Here is a 20,969-nt window from a genome sequence, read left to right as displayed (position 1 = left end):
TACCTGTGAATTGTCTAGCTTATCTGCAATAAAAAAGGGCTGTTTCATGTAAAATATATCACAGGATCCACTGAATTTGTGCAGAAAGTTTTGGAACTACACTGCAGGAGCATCTTACTGACAGCTGTGCAGGAAGATTAGCTGAACACACAAAGCTAGAGCACCTCCAAAGGCCAGATGCGGTGGTTCCTGCCTATCATGCCAGCAATGTGGGAGGCCAAGGTGGGTGGATCACTTGAGGCCAGGAGTCGAGACCAGCCTGGGCAACACAGTGAGACCCTGTCTCTACAAAAAATCGTTATTATTACAATCAAGAAGAGTACCTCTGACCCTCTGATATTGCTTTAGGAGAGAGGGCTCTGGTCTAGAACTCAAGATATGAAATTGTGAGTCCCAGTGTGGCTCCTTAAGTTTAAATACAAGAGCTGTCAGGCATTTCCTCTACGGCAATGAAATCTGTAGCATACATTTTGTATTCTAAAAATGTAGTTTCCGGCCAGCCTGGGGGAAGAAGAAGAGGGCCCAGAAGTGGGCATTGGGTTAGGTAGGAGGAAAGAAACCAGCTGGAAACAGCAGGGAAAAAAGAAGGGATGGGGAGGCGAGGCAGAGCCAGGGCTCCTGCTTGAGGCCTAGGCCTAGGATAGCGAACTAGGGGCAGGAGGGAGGAGCCCTACGCTGTGGATGCCTCTTCGGGGAACTGCCAAAGGCAACTGCCAAAGGAGCTCCTGAGGCCAAGCGGTATCTGCAGTCTCCCTACCTTTTGGCGTCTTCTGGTCACCAATGTGCTGCAAGTCACAGCTCCCAAATCCGACTAGGGAGGCTCCAGTGCAGTGGAGTCTGGCGCTACTCCCACCGCCACGGTGTGGATCCAGAGCTTCAGGACAGCTCCGAAAAACGCACCCTGAGCCAGCCCAGCTTGGGGCTGGCATTGGGGGACAGCGTGTTCCGGGCGCCTCTGCTCCTCTGTGCTGGGGCCTGCGCCTTTGCTGGCCGCCCACTCATAGATGTCAGAGCCGCAGGACGGCTCCGCAGAAGCCGTGCGCGGGCCCTACCTTGGGCTGGGTTTGGTGCTCATGTGACAGGCCAGCGTGTTCCCCGTGGGGCACCTCTGCTCTTCTCGGAAAGCTTGGGCCTTTGCTTGTCCCCAAGCCTGCAGAGCTGAGCACCCGCCACCTCTCCCCTGGAAAGGCAACCAAATGCCACCAACTTAAGGCACTCACTGAAGGCTCTAACTGAAGGCCGGTTGTCCTGCCAACCAGATCGCGTCCTGCTTAGGAGGAACCAATCAGGCCTTGAGTTCCCTTCACGCGCCGCCTTTCCGTTTGTGAGGTGAGAGTCCAGGCACTGGCTCACAAGGCCCCGCCCCCACAGCAGCCCCGCCCCACCTTTCATTCACTGATAGCTGGGAGCAACTTTCATGTTTCCTCACTGTGAGTTATGAATTTGAATTATGTTAAAATTACTGCAACCCAATGTGCCTCATGAACTGTCTGGCATCTAAAGGATCCTCTTTCCCCCACGGCTTGTGAGGGTTTTCGAAACTGAAAAGAGGACAGATTTCTGCAGGTGCTTCAGAAAAAAAATTGCCATAAGCCTACTCTGTGATGTCAACATATACATATGATATATATATGTGTGTATATATATATACACATGCATTCAATGATTAAATATTCAATTTGTATGTTTTTGGAAATAATACACATATTCATTCAAAGTAGCAAGTGTAATAGGGAAATTTCCTGAAATTCGTACACGAAGTATCACATTTTTCTAATGATTTCGTTGATAGAGCAGCTTTCCAGATGCAGCTCTTTTCACATGTTACTGGTATTTACCTTCTTTCATCAATATAATCCTCGATGTTGGAGGTGGCGCCTTGTGGGGGGTGTTTGGGTCATGGGGACAGATCCCTCATAACTTGGTGCTGTCCCACTGATAGTGAGTGAGTTCTCAGGAGATCTGTTGTTTAAAAGTGTGTAGCACCTCCCCCGCTTGCTCTCTTGCTCCCAGTCTCTCCATGTGAGAAGCCTGCTCTCACTTTGCCTTCTGCCATGAATGGAAGCCTCCTGAGGCCTCCCCAAAAGGTGAGCAGTTGCCAGCACCATGCTTCCTGTAAAGCCTGCAGACCTGTGAGCCAATTAAACCTTTTTTCTTTATAAATTACCCAGCCTCAGGTATTATAGCAACAGGAAAACACCCTAACACAACACGTATCTCTGGGCCCTGTATTTCTGTAAATATAGAGCTTCAATCAGATTCAGACTTGATTTATTTGGCAAAAATAATTGAAATATCAAGCAAACATCTGCCTCAGTGAATGGCCACTATTTCTTCTACAATTACATTTATGTTCCACTTGAATTTCACTTTGTGTTATCACTTCTCTTTTCTTTTCTTTCTTTTTTTTTTGCAGTTTCATGTTTCTTGACCACTTACCTCTTTTGATTATTCATTTTTGTAAAATGTCACATGAGCGTCTCACTGGGAGACAAGGAGGCAAGACAACAACATGCTTTGCTCTCTTTATAAACTCAGTAACAAATATGCAGTGATTGGCAACCTCATACTTTGAAAGAAATGATGGGTCACTGATCATGATTGCTTCTGTTATTTATGTTGTGATTTGTGGACTGAAGAGCTCACACAAAGTTTGTACTTTATGTAATTACTCAAAGTTAAAATACCATGGCAAATGAATTTGGAACCATGTTGGGGAACTCATGTTATTTAATTAAATCATGGTTATTGGAACTAGGTGGAGCAGTGATGACCTGCACCTCTTTTCTCCTGATGTTTTCTTTTACGTCTTCAATAAACATTTACAGTTTTCCTTACATAGACTTTGAAATTGTCTATCAATTCTGAAAATATTTTAGTTCTTGTTGCTCTTGTGAATCACCCTTTATACTACATTTTATAAATGAGCTTCACTGGTGTATAGTATACTGGACAGTTTTTAGTTTCTATAATTAATAGCTTTTAATGGATTGCTTGAGTTTTAAAAAAAAATTTAAGTAGATACATCATCTGAGAATTTAAAAGTCTGTCTTTTCCATTGAGATATATGTTTATCTTATTGGTTTTGCAGTTGTGTGCATTGGTAGAGACTCCAGGATAATGTTGAATAATATTAATTATAATATTGACTTTAATGATGTATTAGTCATGTCTCTTATTTTCTGAATTTGATGCTTTGACATCTGGGTCTTGTTGACCCTGGAGGGATTGCCCCTGTCAGGATAAGCTAACCGCTAGATGTAATAAACAAGTTGCCTGCATGCATGCCTTTCCTATATAATCCAACCAACCCAGAGTTTATACCCTCTTTGTTATAGTCTCTTCATCACTCTTTATTTTTCTTTGTCTCTGTTTATCTCTTTTGAAGTCTTTAATCTTCTTTATCACTCTCACATTTCTGGCCACAGTTCTGCTTCTCTAATTCCCTCAGGGCCAGATAGCAGCTTCTTCTTTCCAGAAGCCAATGACATTATTCAAACCAGCCAGTGCTAAGCCTGATTGCCCTGACTTGCTTGTCCTGTCCTGTGGAACTGCAATAAAGATTCTTTCCCATGTTTTCCCTGTTCCTGCTGCCTCCTGACTGACCTTGATGTTTCCCTGTCCTGCCCCTTGTGGTGTGCTGTGCCTACAGCTTCTAGCGGACTGAGTAGGAAAATAAACTACTTTCCTCATGACAGTCATTTCTGTGTTTGTGTGTCTTACCATTACTGATTCAAACAAATCCTGGGTACTATGAATGTAAATGACATTTCTGTTCGTGCTTTATTGTTAAATATGCACTTTGCTGTAGGTTTTGGACACCTTTTATCAGTATAAAAACATCTTCCTCAGATACTAGCTGCTTATGAAGTTTTAAACTTTCTTTTTTTTTTTTTTTCTGAGACAGAGACACGCTCTATTGCCCAGGCTGGAGTGCAGTGGCGCGATCTCAGCTCACTGCAAGCTCCGCCTCCCAGGTACCCACCATTCTAATGCCTCAGCCTCCCCAGTAGCTGGGACTACAGGCGTCTGCCACCACGCCTGGCTAATTTTTTATATTTTTAGTAGAGACAGGATTTCACCATGTTAGGCAGGATAGTCTCGATCTTCTGACCTCATGATCCACCTGCCTCAGCCTCCCAAAGTGCTGGGATTACAGGCGTGAGCCATCGCACCTGGCATGAAGTTTTAAATTTTCTTAACAAGGAGTGGTGTTGAATTTCATCAAGAGCCTTTTTGACATTTATTGAAATAATTATTTGTTTTTTCTCCTATGAATTTTACCAATAAAAATGATACTGATGGAACAATAGGTTAAAATTAAAGTTTCATCAAATACTGCCAGGATGTAATAGCTGTGAAAGTCCAAATCATCATATGTAGGTTTTCATAGCAAATATCTGAGAATCTGTGCCACAACTGTTAATTCTCCTCATTTACTTTAACAATATGAAATGATGTAAAGTGGAGGAGACTGCAGGGAGCTCTTGCCTCACACTCTCCCCTACCTTGCCTTTGATAATCCTATGTATAGGGAGGAAAATAATGCACACTCTTAACCCTGGGTCTAGAGGAGGACTCTTCAGGAGGCCACCAAGACAACTGACCAAAAACTCCTGGAATTAATAAGCAGTTACAGCAAGGATACAGTATACAGGGTTAATATAGAAAAGTCAATTGCAATTGCTCTTTTACACACCAGCGATGAGCAATTGGAAGTTGAAGTTAAAAATATACCATTATGTTCACATTCCTCCCTGCAAATGGAATACTTAGGGATAAATCTAACAAAATATATAAAAGATGTATAAGGAAACCTAGAAAATTTTGATTAAAGAAATCAAAGAAGCACTAAATAAATAGAGAGATATTCCATGTTCACGGATAGGAAGGCCTAGCATTTGCAAAATGTCAGTTCTTCCCAACTTGCTCTGTAGATTCAATGCAATTCCCATCGAAATCTCACCAATTTATCTTGTGGATGTTGACAAATTGACTCCAAAGTTTACACGGAGAGGCAAAAAAAAAAAAAAAAAAAAAGGAAACAAGAATAGCCAACACAGTATTAGAATAGAAGAAAGTCAGGGGACTAACACTACCCAATTTCAAGATTTACAAGAAATCTATAGCAATCAAGACAGTGTGGTATTGGCAAAAGAACAGACATTTCTAGATGAAATGGTGGACGAATGTACGAACATTCAGAAGAGGGAACTTTTAGCCACCCATGAGAATATGCCTGGGAAATGTAGAGATTTAAAATGTCTACAGATCCTGGGCTAGTAACTTCTACAGCTCCATCTGGGACTACTAAGTAAGTATTTTAAAGAGTCTACCTTATTTATTAAGCATTGCATTTCAAAACCCATTCAGTCTCTGTTGAAAATGAAAGATTCTGTCTCACCTTGAAGAAGGGGTGGGCAAATGCAGCAAAATTCAAAAGAAAGAACTTTTAGCCACCTAAAGAAATTTTCCAGGGAAAAGCAGAGATTTAAAATGTCTACAGGCCCGGAGCAAGTAACTTCTACAGCTCGATCTGGGACTACTAAGTTTGTGTAGTACAGAATATATGTTATTTATTAAGCACTGGATTTTGAAACCAGTTCAGACTCAATTGGAAATGAAAGATTCTGTCTCACCTACACGAAAGGGTGCATGAATGTACCAACATTCAGAAGAGGGAAATTGTAACCATCTAAGAAAATTTGCCAGGGGAATGCATTTAAAATTTAAAATTTAAAAATTTTAGAAATTTAAAATATCTACAGGCCCTGAGCTAGTAACTTCTACAGCTCCATCTGGGACTACTAAATCTATGTTTGACAGAATATACATTATTTATTAAAAATTCTGTTTCCAAACCTGTTCAGCCTCTATTGGAAATTACAGATTCTGTCTCCACCTAGACAAAACGGTGGACACATGCACCAACACTCAGTAGAGGGAACTTTTAGCCACCTAAGTGATTCCGCCAGAGGAAGGTGAAGATTTAAAATGTCTATGGGCCTTGAGCTGGAGAATTCTACAGCTCCATCTGGGACTACTAAGTCTGCATGGTACAGAATACACGTTATTTATTAAGCGTGGGTTTTCAAAACCCTTTCGGCCTCTATTGAAAGGTACAGATTCAGTGTCACCTAGACAAAAAGACTGACGAATATAACAACATTCAGATGAGAAGTTTTAGCCATGTTAAAGAAACTGCCAGGGAAATGCAGAGATTTAAAATGTCTATGGGCTTTGAGCTAGTAACTTCTACAGCTCCATCTGGGACTACTAAGTCTGTGTGGTCCAGAATATATGTTATTTATTAAGCACTGGGTTTCCAATGCCAATCAGCCACTAAAGGAAATTCTAAATTCAGTGTCACCTAGACAAAAAGATTGACGAATGTAACAACAGTCAGAGGAGAAAACTTTTAGCCACGTAAAGGAATCTGCCAGGGGAATGCGGAGATTTAAAATGTCTATGACCTAGTAACCTCTACAGCTCTATCTGGGACTACTAAGTCTGTATTGTACAAAATTTACATTTTTTGGTAAGAATTGGGTTTCCAAACCAGTACAGCCTCTATTGGAAATGAAAGATTCTGGCTTGCCTAGACGAAAGGGTGCATGCATGTATCAACATTCAGTGGAAAGAATTTTTAGCCACCTAAGTGAATCCGCCAGAGGAATGCAAAAATTTAAAATGTCTATCATTTCTGAGCTAGTAACTTCTACAGCTCCATCTAGGACTACTAAGACTGTGTGGTTCAGAATATATATTATTTATTAAGCACTGATTTCCAAAGCCATGGAGCCTTGAAAGAATATTGCAGATTCAGTGTCACCTAGACAAAAAGATTGATGAATGTAACAACATTCAGAGGAGAAAACTTTCAGCCACATAAACAAATCTGCCAGGGGAATGCAGGGTTTGACAATGATTATGGGCTTTGACCTAGTAACCTCTACAACTCTGTCTGAAACTACTAAGTCTGTATTGTACAAAATACACGTTATTTATTAAGCATAGGGTTTTCAAACCCGTTCAGCCTCTATTGGAAATGACAGGTTCTGTCTCCCCTAGACAAAAGGGTGGACACATGCACCAACATTCAGAAGATGGAACTTCCACCCACCTGAGTAAATCTTCCAGGGGAATGAAGATTTATAATGTCTATGGATTCTGAGCTATGAAATTTCTACAGCTCCATCTGGGACTACTAAGTCTGTATCGTACAGAATTTACATTTTTCATGAGAATTGGGTTTCCAAACCGGTTTGGCCTCTATTGGAATGGAAAGATTCTTGCTCACCTAGATGAAATGGTGCAGGAATATATCAACATTCAGTAGAGGGAACATTTAGCCACATATGTGAATCCGCCAGAGGAATGTGAAGATTTGAAATGCCTATGGGTCCTGAGCTAGTGACTTCTACAACTCAATCTGTGACTACTAAGTCTATGAGGTCCAGAATATACGTTATTTATTAAGCACTTGGTTTCCGAAGCCATTGGCCCTCGAATATTTATTACAGATTCATTGTCACCACACGGAAAGATTAATGAATGTTACAACATTCAGACGAGCAAATGTTTAGCCAGGTAAAGGAATCTGCCAGGAAAATGCAGAGACAAAAAATGTCTATGGGCTTTGAGCTGGAAACTTCTACAGCTCCTTCTGGGACTACTAAGTCTGTGTGGTACAGCATATACATTATTTATTAAGCACTGAGTTTCCAATGCCAATCAGCCGCTAAAGGAAATTCCAAATTCGGTCTCACCTAGACAAAAAGATTTTCGAATATAACAACATTCAGAGTAGAAAACTTTTAGCCAAGTGAAGGAATCTTCCAGGGGAATGCAGAGATTTCAAACATCTATGGACTTTGACCTAGTAACCTCTACAGCTCTATCTGGGACTACTAAGTCTGTACTGTACAAAATATACATTATTTATTAAGCATTGGGTTTCCATACGCAGTCAGCCTCTATTGGAAATGACAGATTCTGTCTCACCTAGACAAAAGGGAGGACACTGTCATGCACATCCATGTGAAGAGACCACCAAACAGGCTTTGTGTGAGCAATAAGACTTTTTAATCACCTGGGTGCAGCCGGTGATTAAAGAGACTCAGCAAAGGGAGATAGGAGCAGTCTGTGTGGTACAGCATATATGTTATTTATTAAGCAGTGAGTTTCCAATGCCAATCAGCCGCTAAAGGAAGTTATATAGGGGCAGTTTTACAGGATTTGAGTAGGTAATGGAAAATTACAGTCAAAAGAGGTTGTTCTCCCATGGGCAGGTACAGGGGTCACATGGTGCTCAGTGGGGGAGCTTCTGAGCCAGGAGAAGGAATTTCACAAGGTATTGTCATCAGTTAATGCAGAAACTGGACATTTTCACTTCTTTTGGGGTTCTTCAGTTGCCTCTGGCCATCTCCAGGCTTCAGCTCAGAGGCCTGACAGACACATGTACCAAAATTCAGAAGAGGGAAATTCCAGTCACCTAAGTGAATCTTCCATGGAAATGTGGAGATTTAAAATGTCTATGGACACCAAGCTACGAAACTTCTACAGCTCCATCTGCGACTACTAAGTCTGTATTGTACAGAATTTACTTTTTTAATGAGAATTGGGTGTCCAAACCCATTCAGCCTCCATTGGAAAGGAAAGATTCTTGCTCGCCTAGATGAAATGGTGCGTGAATATATCAACATTCAGTACAGGGAAGATTTAGTAACCTAAGTGAATCTGCCAGAGGAATGAGAAGATTTAAAATGTCTATGGGTCCTGAGCTAGTGACTTCTACAGCTCAATCTGGGACTACTAGGTCTGTGCAGTCCAGAAATGAATAATTCTGGCTCACCTAGATGAAAGGTTGAATGAATGTATCAACATTCAGTAGAGGGAACCTAGAGCCACCTAAGCGAATCTGCCAGAGGAATGTGAAGATCTAAAATGTCTTTAGGCCCTGAGCTACTAACTTAGCTGGCTCCATCTGGGACTACCAAGTCTGAGAGGTCCAGAATATATGTTATTTATTAGGCACTGGGTTTCCAAACCATTTCAGCCTCCATTGAAATTTACAAATTCCGTGTCAACTACACCTAAAGGTTGAAAAATGTAATGACATTCAGATGAGATAACTTTTAGCCAGTTAAAGGAATCTGCCAGGGGAATGCAGAAATTTAAAATGTCTATGGGCTTTGACCTAGTAACTTCTACAGCTCTATTTGGGACTACTAAGTCTGCATTGTACACAATTTAGTTATTTATTAAGCATTGGGTTTCCAAACCTGTTCAGCCTCTATTGGAAATGAAAAATTCTGTCTCCCCTAGATGAAAGGGTGGACACAGGAATCAACATTCAGAAGAGGGAACTTCCAGCACTTAAGTGAATCTTAGAGGGAAATATGGAGATTTAAAATGTCTGTGGGCCCTGAGCTACAAAACTTCTACAGCTCCATCAGGGACCACTAAATCTGTATTGTATAGAATTTACGTGTTTTAAATGCACAAATTTAAATTTACTGCCCTGAGCGAGTAAATTCTATAGTTCCATCTGGGACTGCTAAGTATGTATGGTCCAGATATCAAGCACTGGGTTTCCAATGCCAATCAGCTATGAAAGACAATTCCAAATTCAGTGCCACCTAGACATAAAGATTGACGAATATAACAACATTCCTAGGAGAAAACATTAGCCAAATAAAAGAATCTTCCAGGGGAATGCAGAGACTTAAAACATCCATGAACTAGCAACCTCTATGCTCTACCTGGAACTACTATGTGTATATTGTACAGAATTTACACTTTTTGATAAGAATTGGGTTTACAAACCAGTTCAGCCTCTATTGGAAAATAAAAGATTGTGGCTCACCTAGATGAAAGGGTGCACGCATGTATCAACATTCAGTAGAGAGAACAGTAAGTGAATCCACCAGAGGAATGCGAAGATTTAAAATGTCCGTGGTGCCTGAGCTAGTAACTTCTACAGCTCCATCTGGGAGTACTAAGTCTGTGTGGTCCAGAACATACATTATTTAGTAAACACTGGATTCCAAAGCCATGGAGCCTAGAAAGAATATTGCAGATTCAGTGTCACCTAGACAAAAAGATTGATGAATGTAACAACACTCAGAGGAGAAAACTTCTAGCCACGTAAAGGAATCTGCCAGAGGAATGTGGAGATTTAAAATGTCTATGACCTAGTCACCTCTACAGCTCTACCTGGGACTACTAAGTCTGTATTGTACAGAATTCACATTTTTTGATTAGATTTGTGTTTCTAAACCAGTTCAGCCTCTATTGGAAATGAAAGATACTGGCTCTCCTAGACAAAGGGTGCACGCATGTATCAACATTCAGTAGAGGGAAGCTTTAGCCACCTAAGTGAATCCGCCAGAGGAATATGAAGATTTAAAATGTCTATGGTCCCTAAGCTAGTAACTTCTACAGCTCCATCTCGGACTACTAAGTCTGTGTGTTTCAGAATATACGTCATTTATTAACCACTGGATTTCCAAAGCCTTTGACCCTTGTAAGAATATTGCAGCTTCAGTGTCACCTAGACAAAAATTGTCGAATGTAACAACATTCAGAGGAGAAAACTTTTAGCCACATAAAGGAATCTGCCAGGGGAATGCAGAGTTTTACAGTGTCTCTGGGCTTTGATCTAGTAACCTCTACAGCTCTGTCTGAAACTACTAAGTCTGTATTGTACAAAATACATGTTATTTATTAATCAGAGGGTATTCAAACCCTTTCAGCCTCTATTGGAAATGACAGGTTCTGCCTCACCTAGACAAAAGGGTGGACACATGTACCAACATTCAGAAGATGGAACTTCCAGCCGCCTAAGTAAATGTTGCAGGTGAATGAGGTGGTTTATAATGTATATGGACCCAGAGCTATGAAACTTCTACATCTCCATCCGGGACTACTAAGTCTGTACTGTACAGAATTTATGTTTTTTTAATAAGAACTGGGTTTCCAAACCCATTCAGCCTCTCTTGGAAAGACTCTTCCTCATCTAGATGAAACAGTACATAAATGTATCAAAATTCAGTACAGGGAACCTAGAGCCATGTAAGTGAATCCTCAGAGTATGCGACGATTTGAAAGGTTTAGGCTCTGAGCTAATAACTTCTACAGCTCCATCTGGGACTACTAAGTCTGTGTGGTCCAGAATATAAGTCATTTATTAGGCACTGGGTTTCCAAACCAATTCAGCATCCAATGAAATTTATAAATTCAGTGTCACCTACATGTAAAGGTTGTCCAATGTAACAACTTCAGATGAGAAAACTTTTATTCACATAAAGGAATCTACCAGAGGAATGGGGAGATTTAAAATGCCTATAGGCTTTGACCTAGTAACTTCCAGAGATCTATTTTGGACTACTACATCTGTATTGTATAGAATTTAGGTTATTAAACACTGGGTTTCCATACCCGTTCAGCCTCTATTGGAAATGAAAAATTCTGTCTCTGCTAGACGAAAAGGTGGACACATGAACCAACATTCAGAAGAGGGAAATCCAGCCACCTAAGTGAATCTTAGAGGGAAATGCAGAGATTTAAAATGTCTATGGGCCCTGCGCTACGCAACTTCTACAGCTCCACCTGGGACTACTAAGTCTATATTGTTCAGAATTTACATGTTTTAATAAGAATTGGATTTCCAAACCCATTCAGCCCCTATTGGAAATGAAAGATTCTGATTTGCCCAAATAAAGTGGTGCACGAATGTATCAATATTCAGTAGAGGGAGTTTTATTCACCTAGGTGAAATAGCCAGAGGAATGCAAAGATTTAAAATGTCTATGGGCCCTGAGCTAGTAAATTCTACAGCTCCAACTGGGACTGCTAAGTCTGTGTGGACCAAAATATACGTTATTTGGCCCAATCAGCTGCTAAAGAAAATGCCAAATTAAATGTAATCTAGACAAAAAGACTGATGAATGTAACAACATTCAGAGGAGAAAACTTTTAGCCACATAAAGGAATCTGCCAGGGGTATGTGGAGATTTAAAATGTCTATGACCTAGTAACCTCTACAGCTCTATCTGGGACTAGTAAGTTTGTATTGTACATAATTTACTTTTTAAATAAGAATTGGGTTTCCAAACCAGTTCAGCCTCTATTGGAAATGAAAGACTGTGGCTCGCTTAGACAAAAGGGTGCACACATGTATCAACATTCAGCGAAGAGAACTTTTAGCTACCTAAGGGAATACACCAGAGGAATGCAAAGATTTAAAATGTCTAGTAACTTCTACAGCTCCATCTGGGACTACTAAGTCTGTGTGGTTCAGAATATACGTTATTTATTAAGCACTGGATTTCCAAAGCTGTTGACCCTCGTAAGGATATTGCAGATTCAATGTCACCAGGACAAAAAGATTGACAAATGTAACAACATTCAGAGGAGAAAACATTTGGCCACTGAAAGGAATCTGCCAAGGGAATGTGGAGTTTTACAATGCCTGTGGGCTTTGACCTAGTAACCTCTACAGCTCTATCTGAAACTACTAAAGTCTGTATTGTACAAAATGCATGTTATTTATTAAGCATAGGGTTTTCATACCTGTTCAGCCTCTATTGAAAATGACAGGTTTTGTCTTACCTAGCCGAAAGGGTGGACACATGAACCAACATTGAGAAGATGGAACTTACAGCCTCCTAAGTGAATCTTCCAGGGGAATGCAGAGATTTATAATGTCTATGGACCCTGATCTATGAAACTTCTAAAGCTCCATCTGGGACTACTAAGTCTGTATTGTACAGAATTTAAGTTATTTGTTAAGCACTGGGTTTCTGAACTGGCTCAGCCTCTATTGGAAATGAAAGATTCTGTCTCATCTAGCCAAAAAAGTGGATACATGGACCAACATTCAGAAGAGGAAACTTTGAGCCAGCTAAGTGAATCTTCCAGGGGAATGCAGAGATTTCAAGTGTCTATGGACCTTGAGCTGCGATACTGCTACAGCTCCATCTGGACTACTAAGTCTGTATTGTACAGAATTTACGTTTTTTAATAAGAATTGAGTTTCCAAACCCATTCAGCCTCTATTGGAATTGAAAGATTCTTGCTCGCCTAGACGAAACGGTGCACAACTGTATCAACATTCCGTTTGAGGGAAGCTCAACATTCAGTAAAGGGAAGCTTTAGCCACCTAAGTGAATCCGCCAGAGGAATCCGAAGATTCAAAATGTCTGTGGACCCTGACTAGTAACTTCTACAGCTCAATCTGGGACAACTAAGTCTGTGGTTCAGAATATACGTTATTTTTAAGCACTTGATTTGCAAAGCCATTGACCCTCAAAAGAGTATTGCAGATTCCGTGTCACCTAGACCAAAAGATTGACAAATGTTACAACATTCAGACAAGAAACCTTTAAATTAGCCAGGCGTGGTGGCGCACACCTGTAATCCCAGCTACTCAGGAGGCTGAGGCAGGAGAATCACTTAAACCAGGGAGGCAGAGGTTGCAGTGGGCCGAAATTGTGCCACTGCACTCCAGCCTGGGTGAAAGAGCAAGACTCTGTCTCAAAAAAGAAAAAACAGGTAAAGGAATCTTCCAGGGAAATGCAGAGATATAAAATGTCTATGGGCTTTGAGCTAGAAGCTTCTACCGCTCCGTCTGGGATTACTAAGTCTGTGTGGAACAGAATATACATTATTTATTAAGCACTGGGTTTCCAATGCCAATCAGCTGCTAAAGGAAATTCCAAATTCAGTGTCACCTAGACAAAAAGATTGATGAATATAACAACATTCAGAGGAGAAAACTTTTAGCCATGTAAAGAATCTACCAGGGGAATGCGGAGATTTAAAATGTCTATGGGCTTTGAGCTAGTAACCGCTACAGCTCTATCTGGGACTACTGAGTCAGTTGTGTACAAAATATATGTTATTTATTAAGCATTGAGTGTTCAAACCTGTTCACCTCTATTGGAAATGACAGATTCTGTCTCACCTAGACGAAAGGGTGGACACATGTAGTAACATCCAGAAGAGGGAACTTCCAGTCACCTAAGTGAATCTTCAAGGGAAATTCGGAGATTTAAAATGTTTATGCACACTGATCTACGAAACTTCTAAAGCTCCATCTGGGACTACTAAGTCTGTATTGTACAGAATTTATATTTTTTAATAAGAATTGGATTTCCAAACCCGTTCAGCCTCTATTAGAAATGACAGATTCTTGGTCGCCCAGATGAAATGGTGCACAAATATATCAACATTCAGTAGAGGGAACATCTAGCCACCTAAGTGAATCTGCCAGAGTAATGCAAAGATTTAAAATGTCTATGGGCCCTGACCTAGTGACTTCTACAGCTCAATCTGGGACTACTAAGTCTGTTGTTCCAGAATATACGTTATTTATTAAGCACTTGGTTTCCAAAGCCATTGACCCTCAAAAGAGTATTGCAGGTTCCGTGTCACCTAGACCAAAAGATTGATGAATGTTACAACTTTCAGACAAGAAAACTTTTAGCCAGGTAAAGGAATCTGCCAGGAGAATGTGGAGATTTAAAATGTCTATGGGCTTTGAGCTAGTAACCTCTACAGCTCTATCTGGGACTACTAAGTCTATATTGCACAAAATACACATTATTTATTAAGCACTGGTTTTCCAATCCTGTTCAGCTTCTATTGGAAATGACAGATTCTGTCTTACCTAGAAGAAAGGGTGGGGACATGTACCAATATTCAGGAGAGGAAAATTCCAGTCACCTAAGTGAATCTTCCAGGGAAATGTTGAGATTTAAAATGTCTATGGACCATGAGTTATGAAACTTCTAAAGCTCCCTCTGGGAGTAATAAGCTTGTAGGATACAGATTTTATGTTTTTTAATAAGAATTGGGTTTCCAAACCCATTCAGCCTCTATTTGACATGAATGGATCTGGCTCACCTAGGTGAAAGGTTGTACGAATGTATGAACATTCAGTAGAGGGAAGCTAGAGCCACCTAAGTGAATCCACCAGAGGAATGTGAGGATTTAAAATGTCTTTAGGCCCTGAGCTAGTAACTTCAACAGCTCCATCAGGGACTACTAAGTCGGTGTGTTCCAGAATATATGTCATTTATTAGGCACTGGGTTTCCAAACCAATTCAGCCTCCATTGAAATTTACAAATTCAGTGTCATCCACACCTAAAAGTTGACAAATGTAACAACACTCAAATAAGAAAATCTTTAGCCACGTAAAGGAATCTGCCAGAGGAATGCAGAGATTTAAATGACTATGGGCTTTGAGCTAGTAACTTCTACACTCTATTTGGGAATAGTAAGTCTGTATTGTACAGAATTTAGTTTATTAATAAAGCATTGGTTTTCCTAACCAGTTCAGCCTCTATTGGAAATGAAAAATTCTGTCTCACCTAGATGAAAGGGTGGACACATGAACCAACATTCAGAAGAGGGAACTTCAGACCACCTAAGTGAATCTTAGAGGGAAATGCAGAGATTTAAAATGTCTGCGGGCCCTGAGCTACAAAACTTTTAGCTCCATCAGGGACTACTAAGTCTGTATTATATACAATTTATGTGTTTTAATAAGAATTGGATCTCCAAACCCATTCAGCCTCTATTGGAAATGAAAGATTTTGACTTGCCTAAACGAAAGGGCGCACAAATATATCAACATTCAGTAGAGGGAAGTTTTAGCCATCCAGGTGAATCACCCAGAGGAATGTGAAGATTTAAAATGTCTATGGGCCCTGTGCTAGTAACTTCTACAGCTCCATCTTCTGTGTGGTCCAGAATATACGTTATTTATCAAGCACTGGGTTTCCAATGCCAATCAGCTACTAAAGAAAAGGCAAAATTCAGTGTCACCTAGACAAAAAGATTGATGAATGTAACAGTCAGAGGAGAAAACTTTTAGCCACGTAAAGGAATCTGCCAGGGGAATGCGGAGATTTAAAATGTCTATGACCTAGTAACCTCTATAGCTCTATCTGGGACTACTAAGTCTGTATTGCACAGAATTTACATTTTCCAATAAGAATTGGGTTTCCAAACCAGTTCAGCCTCTAATGGAAATGAAAGATTCTGGCTCGCCTAGACGCAAGGGTTCATGCATCTATCAACATTCAGTGCAGAGAACTTTTAGCCACATAAGTGAATCCTCCAGAGGAATGCGAAGATTTAAAATGTCTCTGGTCCCTGAGCTAGTAACAGCTACAGCTCCATCTCGGACTACTAAGTCTGTGTGGTTCAGAATATACGTTATTTATTAACCACTGGATTTCCAATGCCATTCACCCTCATAAGAATATTGCAGATTCAGTGTCACCTAGACAAAAAGATTGGCGAATGTAACAACATTCAGAGGAGAAAACTTTTAGCCATGTAAAGGAATCTGCCAGGGGAATGCGGAGTTTGACAATGATTATGGGCTTTGACCTAGTAACCTCTACAGCTCTATCTGAAAGTACTAAGTCCGTATTGTACAAAATACACATTATTTTTTAAGCATATGGTTTTCAAATCCATTTAGCCTTTATTGGAAATGACAGCTTCTGTCTGACCTAGATGAAAGATGCACACATGTATCAACATTCAGTAGAGGGAAATTGTATCCACCTAAGTGAATCCACCAGAGGACTGCAAAGATTTAAAATGTCTATTGTCCCTGATCTAGTAACTTCTACAGCTCCCTCTGGTACTACTAAGACTGTGTGGTTCAGAATATATGTTATTTCTTAAGCATGGGGTTTCCAAACCCATTCAGCCTCTATTGAAAGTTACAGATTCAGTGTCACCTAAACAAAATGAATGATGAATGTGACAACATTCAGAAGAGAAAACTTTTAGCCATGTAAAGCAATCTGCCAGGGGAATGCACATATTTAAAATTTCTTTGAGCTTGATAAAAAATTTCTTTCAGTTGATAGCACCCAAAGCCCCCACATCTATCACCTTGTGATAGATTTAAAGACCCTGCACCTGGAACTGTTTGTTTTCCTGTAACCATTTATCTTTTTAACCTTTTTTTTTTTTTTTTTTTGCCTGTTTTGCTTCTGTAAGATTGCTTCAGCTAGGCTCCCCCTCCCCTTTCTAAACCAAAGTATAAAAGAAAATCTAGCCCCTTCTTCAGGGCCGAGAGAATTTTGAGTACTAGCCATCTCTCGGTCACTGGCAAATAAAAGACTCCTAGTCTCAAAATGTGGCATTTCTCTATAACTCGCTCGGTTAGAACATTTGAAGGCCCCAGAGAGATTTCGCCACCCGGTGAGTGCCAGACTCGTTCCGAGCTCCCCCGGACAGATGGCGGGCTTATAGGGGAGGTGCCACCTGAAGACATTCCAGGGCCCTGTAGGCCACCATCTTCCGGGGGGGGAACGGATCAACTGCCAGTGTGTGCCCACCAAATTCAACTCCTGAGTCCCCAGTCTCTGGTCCCAGGAAGGTAAGTCAGATCTGACTCTGTTTCTCTGGGAGGGAAACGGCCCTGACAAGGGCCTTCCCTCAGACTCTGTCCACACTCCAGGATGCTGGAGGACAGAGTCCTGGTTTCTGTCAGACTTCTCTGTTAAGATTCTCACTCTCTCTCTCTCACTCTCTCTCTGTCTCTTCTTCTCTCATTCAGGTCTCAAGGAGACCTCTGTTTAAATGGGTACAAAAAAATTGTAATAAACTCTGAATGAGTGAGTGAGTGAATGTGGAGTTCAAGGGCTTGCGCTTGAATTTCCAGTTTGTAGCTTCACGGCGAAAGCTATGGAGTTCGAGTGGGCCCTCACCTGCGGTTCTGTGGAGACCTCATAAGGCTTAGGGCAGCATCAGGCATAGCTTGATCCAAGCCAGGGATTTATACCAGCCTGCCAATGCCAAGAGGAGCCTAAGTCCCTGCAAGGGGAGCAGCCAGGCAGGCATCTGACTGATCCCATCACGGGACCCCCTCCCCTTGTCTGTCTATAAAAACTGTCTATAAAAATTGTTTATATACCCCAATGACTATTGTCCTGTCTGGTGTTTGTCTAAGTTTCATATGTCAGGTCATCAATACTGCCCAAGACGACTGGGCAAAGATTTCTTCAAGGTCGTCAGTACAGATTTTCTATCCCAGGAGGTTGAATCTCTCATTAGTCTTTTGGGCTGGCCCTCCCAGTCCTATCTTTTCTGTCAGAAACAAACCAGGTGTTGTTATGGGGAGGGGTGTGGGAAACATTCGCCCATTTGGGATTTCTGGCACCATAAAGGTTGCTGGCATTTGGATTGCCATTCCCCATGCCCCAATGACTGGACCTCCTCCTCCTTAGACCAGTGGTGGATTCAAAATAGCCACCCTGCAGACCTCCTTGCTCACCTTTTCTGTCATCCTGTAACTTTTCCTGTGCCCTTGGATAAGGCACTGTGCAGAGAAACCTATGCCCATACTGCTTTCCTCCTTCTGGACCCTTATTCTATTCCTCTGTGTCTACTCTCCTACCTTAGGAAAGATCCCAGTGACCCCTTTCCTCCTCATCCCCATCCCTTACCTCGCACATCTCGTTTCCCTGTGTCACAGCAAGTCCAGCACCTCCAAGACTTGGCTCCGCTCTCCCTCCTAAAATCCTTAAAAGAAAAGGCCAAGTTTGAACTTTTTGCCTTTGAGTCACAGAGACACCAAAAATATTTGGGCTATAAGTCAAAAAGGAGAGGGAGATCACATAGGTCCCACTGGCCTTGGACCTGCCTCTTGTCCTCTCCCTAGATCTCATGTGGCAAGGAGTGTTGGCTATAGTTCTTTTCCTACTTCTGGTTATAATATTTCTGTTCTTCCAATACTACAGCCCCCCAGGTCGTGAATTTCTCTGTCCATGCTGGGTTTAATATTTCTACTCAAACCTTGTTAAATTGCCTCCAGAATGGGAAACTCTTCTTCCCAGCCTCATAAAAATTGGAGCCCTCTCCAATGTATGTTACAAAATTTCTCCCTGGGTTTCTCAGAGGATTATGGAGTCTGCCTTAAAAAAGGCAAACTCTGGACACTCTGTGAAGTAGAATGGCCACAGTTTGGAACTGGGTGGTGCCCTGAAGGGCCACTGAAACTCACAGCTGTTCAGGCTGTGTGGCAGGTCATTGTTGGAACTCCCGGTCACCCTGATCAGTTTCCCTACATTGATCAATGGCTGAGCTTGGTCTGGAGCCCTCCCCCTTGGCTCCGCTCATAATCCTACCTCCTAGATCATTTTGAGCCAGGCCTCACTGTCATCCCAACCCTCAGGCCCCCTGCTCCTCCTGTACTGCCTCCTTCTGAATAAAAGTTTTTCTCACCCATTTCTGCTGCCCTATAACCCTCCTGCTCCCCTAGAATCTTCCCTAGTTTCTTCGACTACATCCCCTGTGGCGTCTCTGCCTATAGCCTCCTGATTACAGCCCCAGCAGGAGGAGGTAGCCCCGCTCCTCCCACTGAGAGAGGGACAAATCCCTCCAGGTGATGAGCTCTCTGCTCCCTTCTTAGTTTATGTCCCCTTCTCTACTTCTGACCTGTACAACTGGAAGGCTCATAATCTCCCCTTCTCTGAAAAGCCCCAGGTCTTGACCTCACTGATGGAGTCCATGCTCCGGACTCACCGGCCCTCCTGGGATGACTGTCAGCAACTCCTTTTAACCCTTTTCATCTCTGAAGAGAGGGATTGTATCTGAAGAGAAGCCAGAAAGTATTTCCTTATATCAGCCGGTAGACCAGAGGAGGAAGCCCAAAACCTCCTAGAGGAGGTTTTTCCCTCTACCTGGCCTAATTGGGATCCAAACTCCTCAGGTGGGAAGAGAGCTTTGAATGGTTTTCACTGGTATCTCCTCACAGGTATCAAGGGACCCACTCAAAAACCCATGAATCTAAGACAACTGAAGTAGTCCAGGGGCCTGATGAGTCACCTGGAATGTTTTTAGAACCCCTCCAGGAGGCCTTTCAGACTTACACCCTTTTTGACCCAGTGGCTCCTGAGAATAGCCATGCTATTAATTTGGCATTTGTGGCTCAGGCAGCCCCTGATATTAAAAGAAAATTACAAAAGCTGGAGGGATTTGCTGGAATTAACATTAGCCAGCTTTTAGAAGTAGCCCAGAGAGTTTTTGACAATCAAGAGTTAGAGAAATAAAAACAGGCAGCTCAGGCAGCTGAAAAGCCTGCTGATAAAGTATCCAAAAGACAAGCAAAAATCTTAGGGGTGGCCATCCAGGAAGCCAAAAAGGAAGGGCTCCCATCGCAGAGCACTAGCCAGGGGACCCAGGACCATGCCAGAAAGGCCAGAAAAGTGAGCGGGTTTCCCTACAAAGAAACCAATGTACTTATTGCAAGCAGATTGGACACTGGAAGAAGGAACGCCCATTAAAGCCAGAAGAAAAACCAGAAAAGAAAAAGGTCCTCACTCTCCCCACAGCGGAGGAGTCTGATGACTGACGGTACCAGGGCTCCCTCTCACTTGGCCCCTGGGAGCCCATGGTGACTGTTACAGTGGGGGGCCAGCCCACACGCTTCCTAATAGATACCGGGATGGAACACTTGGTACTGCAGACACCCTTGGGCAGTGTCTCTAATAAAAGGGTGACTGTACAAGGGGCTACTGGAGCTATTCAGGAATATCCTGTCACACACTCATGAGAAGTGAGTTTGGGACAGAAAAGAGTAACCCACTCGTTTCTTGTAGTCCCAGAGTGCCCCTTTCCCATTCTCGGATGAGACCTGCTCCATAAGCTACAGGTGTCTATCTCTTTCTTGGCCCAACAAGCTCACCTCACGTTAGGGGACACAACACCCCCTACTGCCCAACTCCTGTTAACTACCCCTCTGTTGGAGGAATATCTCTTGGTTTCACCCTCATGACTGCTGGAGAATGAAGCTAATCCTCTCTTATAGGATTTACAGACTCTCTTTCCTCAAGTCTGGGCTGAGTCATAACCCCCAGGACTAGCAAAGCATCATCCGCCGGTAGTTGTAGAACTCCTGGCCACCACCCTGCCAGTCCAGGTAAAACAATATCCT

At 42.0% G+C, this 20,969-nt stretch overlaps 1 protein-coding gene across 3 annotated transcripts in view; it reads right to left on the bottom strand.

The window, feature by feature from the left end:
* Positions 1 to 20,969, bottom strand: part of LOC129006234 (outer dynein arm-docking complex subunit 2-like) — a 173,622-nt gene that overhangs the window by 50,707 nt on the left and 101,946 nt on the right. Inside the window, exon 8 of one of the 3 annotated variants that reach the window (XM_063669698.1) lies at positions 18,481 to 18,556. The exons of the other annotated variants lie outside the window; for them this stretch is intronic. The gene's annotated coding sequence lies outside the window, so the exon portion shown is untranslated. The remainder of the gene's footprint in view (positions 1 to 18,480; positions 18,557 to 20,969) is intronic. 3 annotated transcript variants of the gene reach the window in all.

The sequence above is a fragment of the Pongo pygmaeus genome, chromosome 8, assembly GCF_028885625.2.
Source record: "Pongo pygmaeus isolate AG05252 chromosome 8, NHGRI_mPonPyg2-v2.0_pri, whole genome shotgun sequence".
Taxonomy (NCBI): Eukaryota; Metazoa; Chordata; class Mammalia; order Primates; family Hominidae; genus Pongo; species Pongo pygmaeus.
Note: the sequence above shows the minus strand (reverse complement) of the source record. Positions and strands in the feature narration are given on the sequence as shown.